The sequence below is a fragment of the Pongo abelii genome, chromosome 1 (genome assembly GCF_028885655.2).
Source record: "Pongo abelii isolate AG06213 chromosome 1, NHGRI_mPonAbe1-v2.0_pri, whole genome shotgun sequence".
Lineage (NCBI taxonomy): Eukaryota > Metazoa > Chordata > Mammalia > Primates > Hominidae > Pongo > Pongo abelii.
In genome coordinates this window covers 3,394,138-3,412,571 of record NC_071985.2, presented here as the reverse complement: position 1 = coordinate 3,412,571, position 18,434 = coordinate 3,394,138, and the positions used below count along the sequence as shown (strand labels likewise).

General features: G+C 43.9%; 1 protein-coding gene and 1 long non-coding RNA gene across 4 annotated transcripts in view; one reads left to right on the top strand and one right to left on the bottom strand.

Annotated features, from left to right (window-relative positions):
- The window catches only part of KIF26B (kinesin family member 26B), a 562,023-nt gene that overhangs the window by 524,067 nt on the left and 19,522 nt on the right, over positions 1-18,434 (top strand). The gene's annotated exons all lie outside the window — the stretch shown is intronic.
- On the bottom strand, positions 476-18,383 carry LOC129060767 (uncharacterized). Its single transcript, XR_008527646.2, has 3 exons — positions 18,084-18,383; positions 9,007-9,213; positions 476-3,294 (listed from the first exon to the last, which is right to left on the bottom strand). It is a non-coding gene; the product is annotated as an uncharacterized LOC129060767 (long non-coding RNA).

Here is an 18,434-nt window from a genome sequence, read left to right as displayed (position 1 = left end):
AGAAGGTTTTCCTAGGAACCCTGCCTATCATATTGATCCTTTGCTTTTTTTTTCCTGTTACACCCCTCTCCTTTTAAATAAGTAAGGAGATCATATAATTTATTATCAAAGCCGCTTTTGAGAGTGAAAAGGGACACTTAATTATTATTTAATGTTTTGAAATATTTTCTGACACATCCATCTATATTGGTGAACCTATAAAATACTTCTATTCAAAAATTACTTTCAAACATAAAATGCTTTCTTAATAAAAGAAAATACCTACATACATCAAAGTAGAAAAAGGTTAAAACTGCTTTATATTGTTTATCTGGACATTAAAAAATAAGCAGAATAATCAATATACTTTTGTGTATTTTAATCATTGTCTTCACTATCTTCTTCTAATACCACTTCAGTAGTATTTTTCTTAACACTATTTTTTCTATTGTTAATGTCAGGGCATTTTTTTCTCCTTCACATAATCCAGCTGCCTTACCTATATGTTTACACATATGTTTATGTGCATTAACACATCAAACCATCTGTTTTTGGTAACTGTGGCTTCTGTTTCTCTTGATAGAATATCAGTTTGGTTAAAAATAATTGTGAATTTATTCGTACCACCACCAATTACAAGTTTATTTCAGTGAAATACATTTCTCAATTCAGTGAGAATATTGTGTGTTAAAGTATCAAAGGATCTTCCCACAAGTCAATTTCCAGAGCGTAGTTGTAGAATTTCACATTTTAATCTTCTATACAGTTTGAGCTCTTGTCATCTATATTTCAGGGTCCCCTGTTTGCAAATTTTGTTTTTAATCATTGCAATTCATTACAGGCTTCAGAGGCTGAGCTTTTTTGTGTTTCATTTGTTGAACACTTGATTATGGATTACAACTTATTTTGAACTACATGCCATCAAAATTTAGATGACTTGTTTCCAAAACTCGAGTACTTTTTTTGTAGAGCATTTGGATTGACTCATGAAGTATGTTTTAAAGTTAAAAGCTGCCTAATGTCAGCAATTTCCTATCATTTCATTATTTCAAGTGTCAAATATTTCCCAAATCCAAATGTTGACAGGCAGCAAAGAGAGAACTGCACACTCTCCTGATGAAATGTTTTTAATCCAATTTAAACTTCATAAAAAAATTTTGTAGTTCAGTTACTCTCAGTTTATGTAAATTTTACAAATTTCAACACAATAGCTTGTGCTTCTCTGGGTAGAATTAGAACTGTGTTTGAGCTCAGTTATGAATTACATATGTACATCAATTACAGGTACATTTCAGCATAATAAGTTTCTCAGCTTGGAACATTCTATCTTTTTTTTGTTTTTTATTTTTTTGAGACTGAGTCTTTCTCCGTCACCCAGGACTGCAACCTCTGCCTCCTGAGTTCAAGTGATCCTCCTGCCTCAGCCTCCCAAGTAGCTGGGACTACAGGCACGCACCACCACGCCCAGCTAAGTTTTGTATTTTTGGTAGAGATGGGGTTTCACCATGTTGCCCAGGCTGGTCTCAAACTCCTGACCTCCAGTGATCCACCCGCCTCAGCCTCCCAAAGTCCTGGCATTACAGGCATGAGCCACTGCTCCTGGCTGGAACATTATGTCCTTTTTTTTTTTTTTTTTTTGAGACGGAGTCTCTGTCGCCCAGGCTGGAGTGCAATGGTGCAATCTCAGCTCACTGCACCTCTGCCTCCTGGGTTTAAGCAATTCTCCTCCCTCAGCCTCCCAAGTAGCTGGGATTACAGGCATGTGCCACCACACTCGGCTAATTTTTTTGTTTTTAGTATAGATGGGGTTTCACCTATTGGCCAGGCTGGTCTTGAACTCCTGACATTATGTCTTAAAGTGCTAACTCTGTTCACTGCACATACCTCACATGTTCCTAGATGAGACCACTGAAATAGAAAGTGAAAGTCTATCCAATTCTTCCATCTCATTTTAATAAGTCTTAGTAATAACTACTTGTATTTTGAATAAAGAAATGAAAAATCCAGGACAAAATAAACCAGACAGGATGCAGGGTAATTGGCATACACTGAGACTTCTAGGCAAGTGAGCATCTGGTCAGCCGAATTAAAGCCCTCGGAGGGGTTCCTGTACCCTAGGTTCTTAATACACCCTTGTTGAATGAACAATCTGAGGTAGCGTATTTGTTTGAATAAGGCTTTCTGTGTGTTAGTGCAAAGGAATGAGGATGGGACAGGTTTAGGCTTTGTAACAAGACCTCCCAAAGGCTAACACATAGGCAGCTGCTTCCTCTGCAAGCAGAGATGACCCTTGTGGCCCTTTTTGAAACACCTTTTTTACATGCCAGAGGTATTGAACTTGACTGTACCAAATGGCTTTGTCAGCCCTTTTAACTCAAATATCCCGTTGGGATCAAACATTTTTGCCCTGGAGACCTTTGTACCTGTGCAGCAACCATATAAGGATAGCCTGGGGGTAGTAACCCAGACACAGCTAACAGCGGGGCCTGATGGACTTGGCCAGAGTCTTGGCCTCAAATTGAGGGCACATCAGTGGTTCTGACTGTTCCTCTTCGGGGAACGCTGTACATCAGGAGGGGCCTGATGGTAACGTTGGTGTAAAATGTCTCTGTTGTGATCCACCCTTGAAGATTGTGAGCTGTGCAGAACGAAGCAGGCCATGGCTTGTCCTCTAGGATGTGATGGGAGGCTGAAAGCATCTCTCTGCTGTGACATAGGAGGGACCGTAAGCCTTATACTAGGCACTCATTCCAGCCCAAGGCAGCATCATCTGCTTTGGTTTTCTTTCTTTCTTTTTTTGAAACAGTCTCACTCTGCCCAGGCTAGAGTGCAGTGGCACGATCTCGGCTCACTGCAGCCTTAACCTCCTGGGCTCAAGCTATCCTTCTGACTCAGCCTCCCAAGTAGCTGGGACAACAGGCATGTGCCACCATGCCTGGCTACTTTTTTTATATTTTTAATAGAGATGGGGTTTCGCCATGTGGCCCAGGCTGGTCTCAAACTCCTGGATTCAGACAATCTGCCTGCCTCGGCCTCCCAAAGTGCTGGGATTACAGGCGTGAGCCACCGTGCCTGGCCTGCTTTGGTTTTATTCTGACTGTAGCTCCTATGAAGAAAAATAAAAGGTGATGCTTTGGAAGTTGTAGAGTTAGGAAGCTGGAGACTTCTTCTGATGGAGAGGTACACCCAGTAGATACTTATTTAAATACTTACAGAAAGATGACTTTATGCCGGACACTGTGTTAGGTCCTGGCTATACAGGAAGGAGAGAAGTGGCGTCTGCCCATCCTACGCAGTTCTCCGGGAAGGAAGAAGCTAAAACAGACAAACAAAAGGGACCAAAGAGGTGGCATGAGTAGCAAGAGTCAGATGTGATTAATTCCTAATTCCTTAGCTGCTTCTTTTTGTTCGTTTGTTTTGCTTTGTGTTTTTGAGATGGAGTCTCGCTCTGTCACCCAGGCTGGAGTGCAGTGCAGTGGTGCAATCTCAGCTCACTGCAACTTCCACCTCCCAGCTTCAAGTGATTCTGCTGCCTCAGCCTCCCAGGTAACTGGGATTACAGGCACACGCCACCACGCCTGGCTAATTTTTGTATTTTTAGTAGAGACGGGGTTTCACCATGTTGGTCAGGCTGGTCTTGAACTCCTGACCTCAAGTGATCCATCCGCCTCGGCCTCCCAAAGTGCTGGGTTTACAGATGTGAGCCACCATGCCTGGCCCCCTATTTCCTTATCTTCTTATCGGCAGCAGGACTTTGAGAAACGGCTCAGTTAGGGTCTTGCAGGGATAACAGTGATTAGAGCCTGAACACAAACTACATTTATCCCATGTCAGAAATGAATAGCTTATCAAACTTACCAACTTAAAAGATGCAAGAATTGTGCAACAATAGCTACCTTCTTTTCAAACAAAATAAACATCACTAAAAAACTCTAATCTTCCTTAATTCTTTTTCAAGAAATGGATAATTCCTTCACATCATTCTCCTTTAAAATTTTGTAGATTCTCCCTTAAGTTACTTAATGTATGAGTTGTGGCTTCTGTGTAATGTCTTTTCTCAGACTTGTATTGGTAATGGAAAGCATTCTTCAACTTAATTTCCTTTTAATTCCTTCCAATTACTATGCACTGTTCTTTGTGCCAAGTGCCAATCCAGTTATCCAGTTGGTGCATTTTGTGAAAACTGTAGGATCATGGAGATCATGTTTCTTTTCTTTTCTTTTTTTTTTTTTTTCTGAGACAGCGTCTTGCTCTGTCGCCAGGCTGGAGTGCAGTGGCACAATCTCAGCTCACCACAACCTCTGCCTCCCGGGTTCAAGTGATTGTTCTGCCTCAGCCTCCCAAGTAGCTGGGATTGCAGACATGCACCACCACGCTCAGCTAATTTCTTGTAGTTTTAGTAGAGATGGGGTTTTGCCATGTTGGCCAGGCTGGTCACGAACTCCTGACCTCAGGTGATCTGCCTGCCTCAGATCACCCAAAGTGCTGGGGTTACAGGCATGAGCCACCGTGCCTGGCCAGGATCATGTTTCTTTAAACCACACATGATACCCAGAAGGCATCATAATAGAGTTGGCTTCATCATCTTCCTTATCATAGGTTATGCTTGATTTCAAAAGAAATTTGTTCCTGGACAATACACAGAAAATGCACTTAATAATAGCCCCTCAAGTTTTCCCCAGCCAATGACTGGTTAGCAGTCTAATAAGGATCATATTGGACAGGTATCTTTAACATAAAACAGCACAGGGAATCCTGGGCCACTCTCATCGTTAGGCTCTTTTCACAGGTAAAGCCTATGTTAGAAGGCTTCTGAACCACAGATGCTAAAGAAAAATTAGTTAAAATTTAAGACTGATGAAGTATTCCCTACGACTGAAAAGGCAATCTTATATGACAAAGGACACTATCAGGAGGTTGAAAAACAACCTATAGAATGGGAGAAAATATTTGTAAATCATATGTCTACGATTAATATCCAGAATATATAAAGAACTCCTGTAAGTCAACAACCATCACCACACCCAGTTCACAAATGGGCAGAGGAATCTTATGGACATTTCTCCAACGGAGATATATGCACAGCCAAGGAGCACGTGAAAAGATACTCAGCATCGTTAGTTGTTAGAGAAATGCAAAGCAAACCCCAAGAAGGTACCACTTCCTAGCCAGCAGGATGTAGCTATTAAAACAACAACAGAAAATCAGTGTTGACAAGGGTGTGGAGGAATTGCAGTCCGTGTGCGTTGCTGGTGGGAATGTAAAATGGCATAGTCATTGTGGAAAGGAGTTTGGCAGTTCCTCCAAGAGTTACATATAGAATTGTCACATGGTCCAGCAATTCCATTCCTAGGTTACCCAAAAGAATTGAAAGCAGGGGAGCTGGAGGCCATTATGCTAAGTGAAGTAACTCAGGAATGGAAAGCCAAATTCCTATGTTCTCAGGTATAAGTGGGAGCTAAGCTGATGGTCCACAAAGGCAGACAGAGTAGAGGAATGGACATTGGAGACTCCGAGGGGGAAAGGAGATGGAGGATTAAAACGCTACATTTTGGGTACAATATATACTACTTCGGTGACAGGTGCACCACAATCTCAGACCTCACCACTATACAGTTCATCCATGTGACCAAAAACCACTTGGACCCCTAAAGCTATTAAATAAAATAAATAAATATAAACATTCAGTAACATTATCTTTAGAACAACACTTTTTAATAAACTTGGGCATGAAGAAAAAAGGCTGAATATTCCATCGTATGTGTGTGTATATCCATATATATGTGTGTATATATATATATATATATATATATATACGCACACACACACAATGTATATGTCTAGTGTCACCAACTTAGTTTCCTTTCCTTCAATATTAAATGTCTCATATTTCCCCCAGACTTTTTGAGAGATAGTTGAGAAATAAAGTTGTGTAAGTTTAGAGTGTAGTATGTGATGATTTGATATATATTGTGAAATGATTAACGCAAGTTTGGTGACACACCTGTCACCTGTCCTAATTATCTTTTTTTGTATTGTAGTGAAATAAATATCTCATTTAAAAAAGAAAAAGAATTGAAAGCAGGAAATGAAGAAGATACTTGTATACCAGTGCTCACAGTAGCATTAATCATAATAGCCAAGAGGTAGGGACAACCCAATTGTTCATCCACAAATGAGTAGATAAAATGTGGTATGTAAATATAATGGAATATATATTTCATTGAAAAGAATGTATCTTTTAATTTTTAATTTTTGTGGGTACATAGTAGGTGAATATATTTATGGGGTCCATGAGATGTTGGGATACAGACATGCAATGTGAAATAAGCACGTCATGGAGAATGGGGTATCCATCCCCTCAAGCATTTATCCTTTGAGTTACAAACAATTCAATTACACTCTTTTAGTTACTTAAAAATGTACAATTAAGTTGTTATAGTCACCCTGTTGTACTTCCAAATACTACATCTTATTCTTTCAAAAATTGGTTGAACCTATTAACCAGCCCCACATCCCCCATACTCTCCCAATACCTTTCCCAGCCTCTGGTAACCATCCTTCTACTCTCTATACCCATGAGTTCAATTGCTTTGATTTTTAGGTCTCACAAACAAGTGAGAACATGTGATGTTTGTCTTTCTGTGCCTGGCTTATTTCACAAAATGATCTCCATTTCCATCCATGATGTTGCAAACAACAGGATCTCATTCTTTTTCATGGCTGAATAGTACTCCATTGTGTATATGTACCACATTTTCTTTATCCATTCACCTGTTGATGGAAATTTAGGTTGCTTCCAAATCTAATGGAATATATTATTCACTCATAAAAAGTGTGAAATTCTGATACATGCTGTTAATATAACATGGATGTACCTTGCAAGCATGTTGAGTAACATAAGCCAGACCCCAAAGGACAAATATCGTATGATTCCACTTATACAATGTACATGGCACAGGCAAATTCATAGAGACACAAAGTAGAATGGTGGTTACCGGGGGCCGGGGGAGTAGGGAGTGGGGAGTTGTTACTTAATGGGTAGAGTTTGTTTGTTTGGGAAGGTTCTGGAGATAAATGACATGATGGTTGCACAACAATGTGAACGGCCGCAATGCCACTAAACTGTGCACTTAGAAACAGTTACAATAGGACATTTTATGTATATTTCACCACAATAAAAACAGGAAAAGGCAGGTGATTTCTAAGGACACAAGTCCCTTGGAGTTGCTAGTTCTGTCAGACTTTTCCCCTTGTTTTTCTGAATGACAAGGATTAGTAGTGGATAATAATGAGTGGATTCATGGAATTGAGCAGGACATGAAAGAATTTCCATAGACAGAGATGAAAGGGCATTTCTGACTTGAAACCTGGGATAAGCACCGATGCAGGAGAGGCACAAAAGCTCACGGCGTGTTCAGGGCATAGTGAATAGAGGGGTGCGTCCCCCGAGCCTGCAGAGCAGGGAGGGATGTGTAGGAAGGCACCTTCATCCTCCTCACTCAGCTGCCCAGCTCCAGGTCCAAAGCCGCCAAATCATCTTTCTTGTCACCATCACATGATAAGGGGGAGTCCTTCCCGACTGCCAGTCAATGGAGTAACACATGGAACCACGGTCATGCCAGTCTGAGCCCATCGGGCAAGCCCCGAGGACCCCATCTCGGGGAATGACAGTCTTGGTGGCATCGGCGCTTCACCAGGCCTCCTAGAACCATATTCAGGATCCCCAACTGAGTGCTGGAAAGACCACGGGTCAGGAGCAGGGAGCAGGGGTGGAAGGAGATGGCTCGTCCTGACCTTGACAATCAGAATCTGTTTTAAGCTTCACGCTGCTGACTAAACAGAAAGGCTACGGCGTAGGGAAAGACGTGCGCATGAAATCACAGGAAGAAAGACGTTTCACGAACAAATCCATCCTCCCAAACCAGTCTGAATCCCTCCCGACAAGGTGATGTTACCATGCAACTGGCCTGGCCTAATGGGCTGCTTTCTGTCATCCCTCCTGGAAGGTTACCCTGTAACACAAGGCGTGCCCACTGACATGCAGCCTGATTGAGCAGAGCAAGATTACACCTGTCTGCCTTTTGTGTGTACAAGATCAGAACACAGTCAAGTGAATACAAATGCAATGGCTGCTTGGGGCTCAAACTTGCGTCGTCTATTTTATTTGGATAGAGAGCATAAAATTGGCTCTACCAAAGTCTGGAGGCTGGAAGTAATCATAATTGTAATCTAGTATAATTACCAAGCCTAGACCTTTCGCCTAGTCCTATTTAACCTCCCTTTCACGTTTCCAAGGAATGTGGAGGGATAAGAGAGTCACTGAATAAATTAGTTGGTAATACTGTATTGTATCTCTCAAATCCGTTGTTTTTTTTTTAAAGAATGAAATCAATAAATATAAATAGAAATTCTAATATTTTCTTCCCCAAAGCACCATCTTGTACTGCTTTGGAGAACATTAGAGGGACTCACCTGGGTTTTCAGAGCTGGAAAACAAAAGCCCCATAATGTACCCAGTCCCCACTGTGTGCTGTCATCTTAGGCCCAGTCCCCACTGGGCACTGTCATCTTAGGCCCAGTCCCCACTGCGCGCTGTCATCTTAGGGCCAGTCCCCACTGCGTGCTGTCATCTTAGGCCCAGTCCCCACTGCGTGCTGTCATCTTAGGCCCAGGCCCCACTGGGCGCTGTCATCTTAGGCCCAGTCCCCACTGCGCGCTGTCATCTTAGGCCCAGTCCCCACTGCGCGCTGTCATCTTAGGGCCAGTCCCCACTGCGTGCTGTCATCTTAGGGTTTTGCTTAGGGGGGAGATAGAAAATAGTAAATGAAACCCTTCCAGATATATCCTGGCCTTATTTAGTAAACACATCTTTTTGAAAGAACTCTGAATACACCTGCAGATTTTTCAAAGCCCAGATTCTGCACACTTCTAATGTCAACCTTGAAGGGAGATCGTAGATTGAATTACAGAAAGGGGTGCTGTCAAAATGCCACATCAAATATAAACTTCACGTATGTTTCTTACCTGAAACAAACACACACTCATGGAAAAGCACAGGAATGTTCTAAAAATGCAAGTTCATCACGATAGGAGACACAGGAGGTTCAGAGACGATGAAGCGGCAAGCCGGGAGGAAAGATCTGAGAGAAACCACCAGGCTGGGGCAGGATTCCATTATATCCAGAATTCCACTCTGCAGTTTCTTTCTTCCTGAGAATGATTTAAAAGTCCCTGGGGAAGGACAAGAGTAAGAAAAAAATCAAGGGAGAGCCTCTGGGTTACTATGACAACGTGACTCTTGACTCCTTCTCTCTCACCCAGCGGTACCTAAGTCCCTTTTGCATTGCTGCAGAGATCTCTGGCATTACGATTAACACATGCTGCTAAACCTGAGGATGATTTAAAGTGGAAGGAGATCAAAGTTTCTAAATAGTACAATGAGCTCATCTTGACTCAAAAGATGTGTAATGGTTATAATGCAACATAACTGAGATGTTTCCTTATCCCTCCCCCAGTAAAGCTGGTCACAAACCACTGCAAAGGCTCTGTAAAAAATGACAAGTCTATGGAAATGTCTACTGCAAAGCACTGATAACTCAGGATAATGGTTCAGACCAGATAAAATGTAAAAGGAAGTGAAACTTCAGACAATGTGAAACATGTCAGAGTCGTATTTGCATTCTAAATTGCAGTAATGATATAAACATCATTATTCCTAATCTGATCCTGCAGGTGGATCAAATAAGCACGCATCTATTAAAGAACAGTCTGCATGCTCAGTAAGTGCACAGGGTCTTATTACCGAATCTTTCGGCACATCTTCGTTTCATCTTTAACTTCATTAGAATATGTAAGTTTTGGCAGTCTATTGATTCAGGAGAAATCTATGGATCTATTATTTTCTATTTGTCTATAAGGTCCACTAATTTACCTTCTAAGTTGTTGTTTTGGGTTTTCATCAAAGTGATGACATTCCTAGCTCCTGATTATGCTACATTGAATAAATGTAGGATTTTCTCCTTTCTGACCTAGAGCTAATAAGTCATACATATTGGCTGAGTTACTGCAAAGAAAGGGCAAAATGAAAACACAGCTCTTATAGTCAAGGTTCTTAGGATCTTATTGAGACGAGCTCCTCAGAATCAGCCAAACTTCAAACTTTAGAGCACGGACCCCAGTCTGCCAAGACTGCCCAAGACTACTGACACCAACTGCAAGCAATTAGGGTCCAACTACAAAATTAGCAGAAACAGCCCACCCAAGACCACTGTCACGTCTGACAACTGCATGTTTGGAGGGTTCCCAAAACCACCCTCAGGCTCGTAATTCCCTAGAGGGACTCACAGGATTCACGGAAAATACTCATGGCTACAATTTATTACGTTGGAAAGGAGACAGATTAAAATCAGCCAAAGGAAGAGATACATGGGGCAGAATCTAGGAAGGTTCCAAAAGGGACGCTTCCATTGTCGTCAGGACACATTACATTACCTTCCCGGCATCCATGTGTGATAGTACACGTGGAGCACTGCCAAGCTAGGATGCTCACCTGAGCCTTGTATCCAGAGTTGTTACTGTGGTTTCATTACACTGGCATGATTGATTGATTGATTTCCCATGTGGTCTAACTCAGTCTTCAGGTGGACTGGTACTGTGTGACCCCAAAGCCCCTGCCCTAAATCACATGGTCGGTCTTCCTCTTGCAACCAGCTTGGACCATATGACTATCAGGTATGGCCCATCCTACCCTAAGATCTTATGTGGCCAACCCTCACCATAACAAAGGCACTCCCAGTGAGTATGATGTAGTTTACCTCCCAGAAGCTCATGGAAAAGGCCACATCTATCTTTGGGCAAGGTCAAATTTTTTACTACCCAAGCCTGACCTGAGAAGAAGTGCTAAATTGTGAGGGTGGAAAGGGGCTAGTGTGAGCTTGGATGGCCAACTAAATATCTGAAGAGCAATGGAAGGAACATGGAATGTTCTTCAACAACAGAACATTTTTAGGACCATAGAGTATTGGAGTTGAAAGAATTTGGGAGGTTATTGCATTTCTTAATAAGAGCACTGCCATGCAGAAGTGGCCTTGTCTCGGTAACATGATAGAAGCACATGATAACTGTCTTTTAGATAGAAGCACATGATAACTGTCTTTTAAAGTGTGAGGGGCCCGTGTGAGCAACAGGGATTATTTTTACCCCATATAATCCTAAAGAACATAGCTAGTGCCCATGGGTTAGAAGTTATTAAAAAGAAGATTTAAGTTTAATAGAAGAAAGAGCTTTCTAATAATTGAGCTATTCAGAATATTACACAGGCTGTACTGGGAGATGGTAAGTTCTCCCAAGTTAAAAATATTCAAGCAGAAAGCAGATCACCTGTTACCATGGCAGTGCTCTTATTAGGAAATGCAATAATCTCCCAAATTCTTTCAACTCTAATACTCTGTGGCCCTAAAAAGAGTTTTCAATCGTGACAGAATTGTATTCTAGAATTAGTGGACTATTTCTTTCATAAGTCATTATGTGAATTACCTTGAAAATTTCTGATATCGTACCTGAGTGCCATGGCCTTGGCATGACTATACACTTCCTGAGCAGAACTTAAGAATTACAATATCTAGAGTAATTCAGATTCTACTAGTTCTGCTTGGTTATCACTGAGATGATGTTCATTGTTCTAGATAAGAAGGAATGATCAATGAGTAATAAAAGTTTCATGGGACACATATAAGTGAACTCATGTTTTATATCCACTTCAGTCATTGCAAGTGAGTCTTGTTCAATGAGATCAAAGCAGATTGGTTAGGATTTTGACTTGAAACCTTCTGTTATTTATAAATTGGAGTTACATCATATATTTCTCCTAAAAGATTCTATTGAGACTGTTTGCTGTCTACAGCTGGTCTTTCTCAAGAAGTAGGTTGAATTGCCATGAATTTTATCTTATTCAGATAAATAGAACGCTGGTATCTAGGATCCAATGGATTCATGTGGCCCAAATTTCATCCAGACTTCATCCTCCTCTGTGTACAGTGGTAACTATTAAAGTCATAACAGAGACTTGTTGGATGCAGCCCATACTTGCAATGTAAAACCTCCACTTGGTGCAAACTCTTTCCATCCAGTATTTTCTGATGTCCCTGAGGGCTCTCATGAATGCTCATCACACGTCTCCTCCTGGAAACAACTGCTGCTTCACCAAGAATCGCAGGCCCCATGGGGAACCATCACTTCCCTCCTGTCACTGGGCACAGCCACCAACGTTCCAGAGCCATCATGGTGCCAGCCCCAAATGACAAGGATGGTGTGGGGAAGAACACATCCCTCTCGCACATTATCCTGCCTCAGAGGCATCTCAAATGATGCTGCTTACATCTCAGGGTTCTACAGTGTTTCATAAAAGAGATCAATGAGCAAATAAATAGATTAACCTCATGTACTCTTAATGGTTCAAGACCTCTCTGCCAACCAGCAGTCTTAGGATAAGCAAGACATGACCTCATAACAGGAGGCGTGCTGGTTGGATCACAAAGGCTGGTCCTTCAGCCAGAGTGGGTGGTTCTCTGCAGGGTTCTCTTCTAAGCGCTCCTCGATGAGACAACTAATCGTCTGGTACAGTGCCGAATGACAGTGTTTGCAGAACCTCTAGCATGCATGCTGGCCTCGGCTATCTCTGCCAATACTTTATTATACAAGCCAGAGTCACCTTCATTGGAAGACGTGAGAACTTGGCTTCTCTATCTCACGAATGTTATGCAGTCGTCTTCCCAGCATCCTGCAGGACAGACCTGCTTATGCGATTTGCAGTACAAACAAAGTACTATCTATCTGAAATTGAGCAGCAAGTACTTTAACTTCACGTACCTCTCCTTCTGAAAATGCCATCAGGATAGCTCAGCCCATACCAAGCTTCTGGTACTTCTCTAGTACCCCAAAGCAAGTAATTCATGCCCTAAGGCATTAGCACCCTTGAAGGGAATGTTGCCAAGACAAGGCCACTTCTGCAGAGCAGATACCTTCCCCAGAGGGGAGGCGTGTCAAGTCTTGCCTCAAACGTAGGAATGTTCAGGAAGCGGTCATGGACAGCCAGATCATCAAGTCCCTTAGGAATAAGTAAACTCAAATAAAATAAAAATAAAGTGATTTTCCCCCTTGGAGGTATGTCTTTCAGTCTGGCACAACTCAACACTGTCAGAAATAATAAAGACACTTGCTTGAGACCTAGGAGACCCTTTGGGGCAGAATTGCCCTCAGCAGAGCTGGTGATGGTTTCCCTTGAGAACAGCCTTTCCCATGAGGGATAAGGAACTGCAGAGATGCTGCCCACCTTGGCCAGGAGCATTGGGCCAGGGATGATGGCTTGGGACCCTGGTCCCTGGCATCTCAGGCTGGTCTCCAAGGGTCACTGGTGACCTTTCAGAGGACAAAAGGATCTTCACAGATAGTTGGCTGTGAATAGGAAGGAGGCAGGGTCAGTGGCGAGGAGGATATTTGAATAGTCGGCATGTATTTCAAAGCCGTGGTTCTGTCCCCCTCTCTGGTCTTGCTTCCTTCTCTTCACTCTGCAGCCGCCTCCTGGTGGTCAGAGGGTGAATGCAGGGCCCTGGGGTTTGGGGCCTAGGGCTGGGAGATCAGAACTCTTGGAGCTGGCTTGATACCTGGCAACCCTCGTCCAGCATCTCCATCTCTCTACGACACGTTCTGGCACATTGCAGGTGAAGTGGGTAGAGCGTGGGATGGTTACTGGAATCGATGTACTTCCAGGGTGCCGTCCTTAAGAGTGCGAGTGGTACCAGTCAGTGTTCTCTTGGTATTTAAATATTAGTTGTTATATTGGCTATCTCATGCATGTAAGAATTCTGTGTGTGTAGTTTCCATCCTTAAATTCAACCAAGGTATTACTGTAAAAAAAGCAAGACAGGCTTGGCGCGGTGGCTCACGCCTGTAATCCCAGCACTTTGGGAGGCCAAGGAGGGTGGATCACGAGATCAGGAGATTGAGACCATTGTGGCCAACATGGTGAAATCCCGTCTCTACTAAAAAATACAAAAAATTGCTGGGCATGGTGGTGCGCGCCTGTGGTTCCAGCTACTCAGGAGGCTGAGGCAGGGGAATCGCTTGAACCCAGGAGGCGGAGGTTGCAGTGAGCTGAGATCGCACCACTGTACTCCAGCCTGGGTGACAGAGCAAGACTTCATCTCAAAAAAGAAAGAAAAAAAAAAAGCAAGACAAAAACTTTCTCCCTTTTCTAGAAAAGAGCATGCCTGTGCGTATGGCTGGCTGTGTGCCTGCAGTTCATGTGCCTGTTTCCGTTTTTGCTGCTTAAAGCCATGGATTGTTGTGTAGTCAGGACCTGCATTCTCTGCTTGGTGGTTCAGTGTCTGGGATGATACTGTTTCCTGGTTACTCTAGAGCAGAGGTCAACAAACTTCTTATGCAAAGGACCAGGTAGCAAGCATTTTTGGCTTTGTGGGCTACATAGGCTCTGTTACAACCACTCAACTCTTATTGTAGCACAAAAGTAGCCACAGACACTATGTAAACAAATAGATGTGGCTGTGTTTTAATAAAACTTTATTTACAAACGCAGGCAGTGTGCCAGCTTGGGCCTGCAGGGCCCTGGTTGGTCAGCCCCTGTGCCCGAGTGATACATGCTCGTTCATGCCTTTAAAAATGATTATTAAAATGTGTTCATTATCCTGTTCTTTTTTGTCCTTTTTCTTGTTTAATAAAAGAAATGTTGACTGATTTTAAAAAGACATTTTTCTAAAAGTGTGGTTTTGTTGTTGTTGTTGTTGTTGTTTTTGACACAAGGTCTTGCTCTGTCACCCAGGCTGGAGTGCAGTGGCGCAATCTCGGCTCACTGCAACCTCTGCCTCCTGGGTTCAGGTGACTCTCCTGCCTCAGCCTCCTGAGAAGCTGGGATTACAGGCGTGCGCCACCATGCCCAGATAATTTTTGTATTTTTAGTAGAGATGGGGTTTCACCATGTTGGCCAGGCTGGTCTCAAACTCCCGATCTCAGGTGATCTGCCTGCCTCAGCCTCCCAAAGTGTGGGGATTACACCGTGAGCCACGGTGCCCAGCATAAATTTATTTTCAAAGGCAAGTGTGGTCAGTGTAGGCAGGGAGTGAAACATGTATGTGTAAACATAGCTACTTGAAAGAGCGGTGCGGTCCTTCCTCAGGCCCCCGTCAGCTCTGCTCCGTTCCCAGTCCCTTCCCGTGCCTGCCCGACCTGTCCTCCATAGCCAGGGCCCCCCAGCCCGAACCCCTCCAGGCACCACCTCCCTCCATCCCGCCCGCCTGGCTCTGGGGAGCGGGTGGCCAGCGGCCCTGCACGCTTCTTCCTTTTTTCTCTTCCTCTCTCTTCAGACTTGATGCAAAGAGTGGGCTAAGCCCGTGCTGACCGTTGCCCTGGAAACTCTTTTGAACCTTTCTCTTTCCCTCCAAAGATTCTGAGTTCCTCCTGCAGTTTGCAGCCTTCAGTGCCCTGCCCCTTCCCTCCCCTGCCCTGCCTTACTTGGTTGTCTTTGTTCCAAGTTAAATGATCATCATGAGGTTGGGAAGGCCGCAGCTTTCTATGCACCGTGTTTTACTCCCCGAAGGACATCTTTTAGAGTCCGTGGAGGCCCACACGAAGGGCTCACCAGCAGCTCTACCGGTTTGCTTTCCACAAGGAGAGCTAAAATGCCGGTTGCTAAGCAACATACACACCGCTGCTTCTTTCCACAATGTAGACCTAAAAAAATCGCCGTAAACATTTTACCATATGATTGAGTCGTGCGTGGGGAGTCGCGGAAATACACAGGGCAGGCAGTTTGCTATCACGATGTTCTCTCTCAATTCTGTCTGTGGTCTGTCTTCCTGGGTAATGTCACATGGAGACCCAGGGGATCTGCCGTCAGCTGCGTGCAGTGGGTTAATAAGACGACGGGGAACTTCAGAGTGCAGGCAGTCCTCATTTGCAGACTCTGTATTTGCACATTCACCTACTCACTGAAATGCATTTGTAACCCCAAAATCAATAGTGGTTTCACAGTCATTCTCTGACATGGGCAGAGGGGTGAAGACGTTGAGTCGCCAGACGCAAGTGTTCCCTGCCGAGGTGGAGCATGCGAAGCTCTGCCTTCACGTTCGGCTTTCATATCGTGCACATGTGTCCTTTTTGCAGTCTCCTTAGCACTGTGTTTTTCATAATTTTGTGCTTTCTGATGGTTATTTTGCTGTAAACGGCCCCCAAGAATGGTGCTGATGTCCTATTTAGGGTCCCTAAGCACAGGAAGGCTGTGATGTGCCTTATGGAGAAAATCCATGTGTTAGATACGCTTCTTTCAGGTAGGAGCTGCAGTGCTCATGGGGGTCTAGTGTTAACGAATCAAGAATATGCACACCCAGAAAAAGGAAGAGGAAGTGCACGGGGCAGCCAGCTTGATGTCACCACGTTGCATCCTCTTATCTGGTCTTTGGTATGTTTTCTTTTTTTTTTTTTTTTTTTTTTTGAGACGGAGTCTCACTCTGTCGCCCAGGCTGGAGTGCAGTGGCGGGATCTCGGCTCACTGCAAGCTCCGCCCCGCCGGGTTCACGCCATTCTCCTGCCTCAGCCTCCCGAGTAGCTGGGACTACAGGTGCCTGCAACCACGCCCGGCTAATTTTTTGTATTTTTAGTAGAGATGGGGTTTCACCGTGTTAGCCAGGATGGTCTCGACCTCCTGACCTCATGATCCGGCCTCCTAAAGTGCTGGGATTACAGGCGTGAGCCACCGCGCCCGGCCGGTCTTTGGTATGTTTTCTTGGGGACTTACACAGGGTCACATGGAGATACAGGGGGATGTGCCTTCGGCCCATCCGTATGTGGGGCCACTCTGGAAAGTGCTCAGGTAACAGCTATAGTACATGAGGAAGCCGTGGAAGACATGAAAACTGGCTGAATGTGTAGATTCATCAAATGATGAGAAAATTTACTGTAATAGCATTCGTGTGAGGCTAGACATCAAAGAAATTTACAATCATGTTACCCAAGGGCAGGAAAGTATTAAACCCTTCTTGGCTAGTGTTTTATTTTAAAGAAATACCGAATATAATTCATTATTTTGAAGAAACATATTAAATAAAGCATCTTATTAACAAAGTTATGTATTGTCCAATTGAAGAAACTTTTGTCATCAGAGGTTCACAGAAACCTAAACCATATGTTAGGTTGGTGCAAAAGTAATTGAAATGGGCCAGACGCAGTGGCTCATGCCTGTAATCCCAGCACTTTGGGAGGCCAAGGCGGGTGGATCGCCTGAGGTCAGGAGTTCGAGACTAGTCTGGCTAACATGGGTGAAACCCCGTCTCTACTAAAAATACAAAAAATTAGCTGGGTGTGGTGGCATGTGCCTGTAGTCCCAGCTACTCCAGAGGCTGAGGCGGGAGAATCGCCTGAACCTGGGAGGCGGAGGTTGCAGTGAGCCGAGATCATGCTGTTGCACTCCAGCCTGGGCAACAGAGCAAGAGTCTGTCTTAGGAAAAAAAGAAAGAAAAAAAAAGTAATCGAAATGACAAAAATCGTAATTACTTTTGCACCAAACTATATTTCCCCTAAGAACAATGGCCCAGTATTTACAAATTCAGTGTTCACAAATATTTTCTAGAACACAGCTACCATGAATAACAAGAGCTGACTGTATACGATCACAACCTAACTGAGCAGAACTCACCCTCCACTACTCATGTAAGACCTAACTGTATATGAGCACAACCTAACTGAGCAGAACTCACCCTCCACTGCCCATACTGAAGACAGAGCCCAAGACGCATCCAGGTGCAGTGTCTCTGCTAAGAATGTGTGCCAGGAATGGGACCTGGCTTCCTCGTCGAGTGTGGCTGTCCATGGATTTCTGCTAGACAGATAACGTTTTGAAGGAGTTAAACTTTCCCAGCTCCTGCTCCTCCTCCTCTATAATCCCTTACCTCTCCACTTTCATCACTGGTCATTTTGCTGGAAGGCAAGCCCTGGTATATTCTTACATTGCTCTGGAAGTGAGCCTTAGCCCAGCATCGCCAAACGTACACCTTAATTGATCCCAGATGAGAAGGAAAAGCTATTGCTCTTACCCCACAGTCTTCCCTCCCTGAGGCCAGAAGCAGGTCATGGTGAAATGGTCTGCTCTCTGCTGACAGTGGCCTGAGTCTCCCACAGTGTCTGCTGAGCTGGATAGTCCCTCTCCAGGGAGCTTTGCAGGGGACGGGTGATGAGACGTGGACATGGGGACGAATTCCTCTCATCTGGTATCGCAGACACAGCATAGAGATATGAGCACGCGGCATGGGAAATAGGCTTCCTCAGCCTTCAGGATCAGGAACGTGCCAGAGATGCATGACATTTGGCAGTAGTTGAGAGTATGAGTGCTGTTGATGAAATAAACAGAGGCCTTTAAAAGCAAGGCAGGAAAAATGTTGGGACGA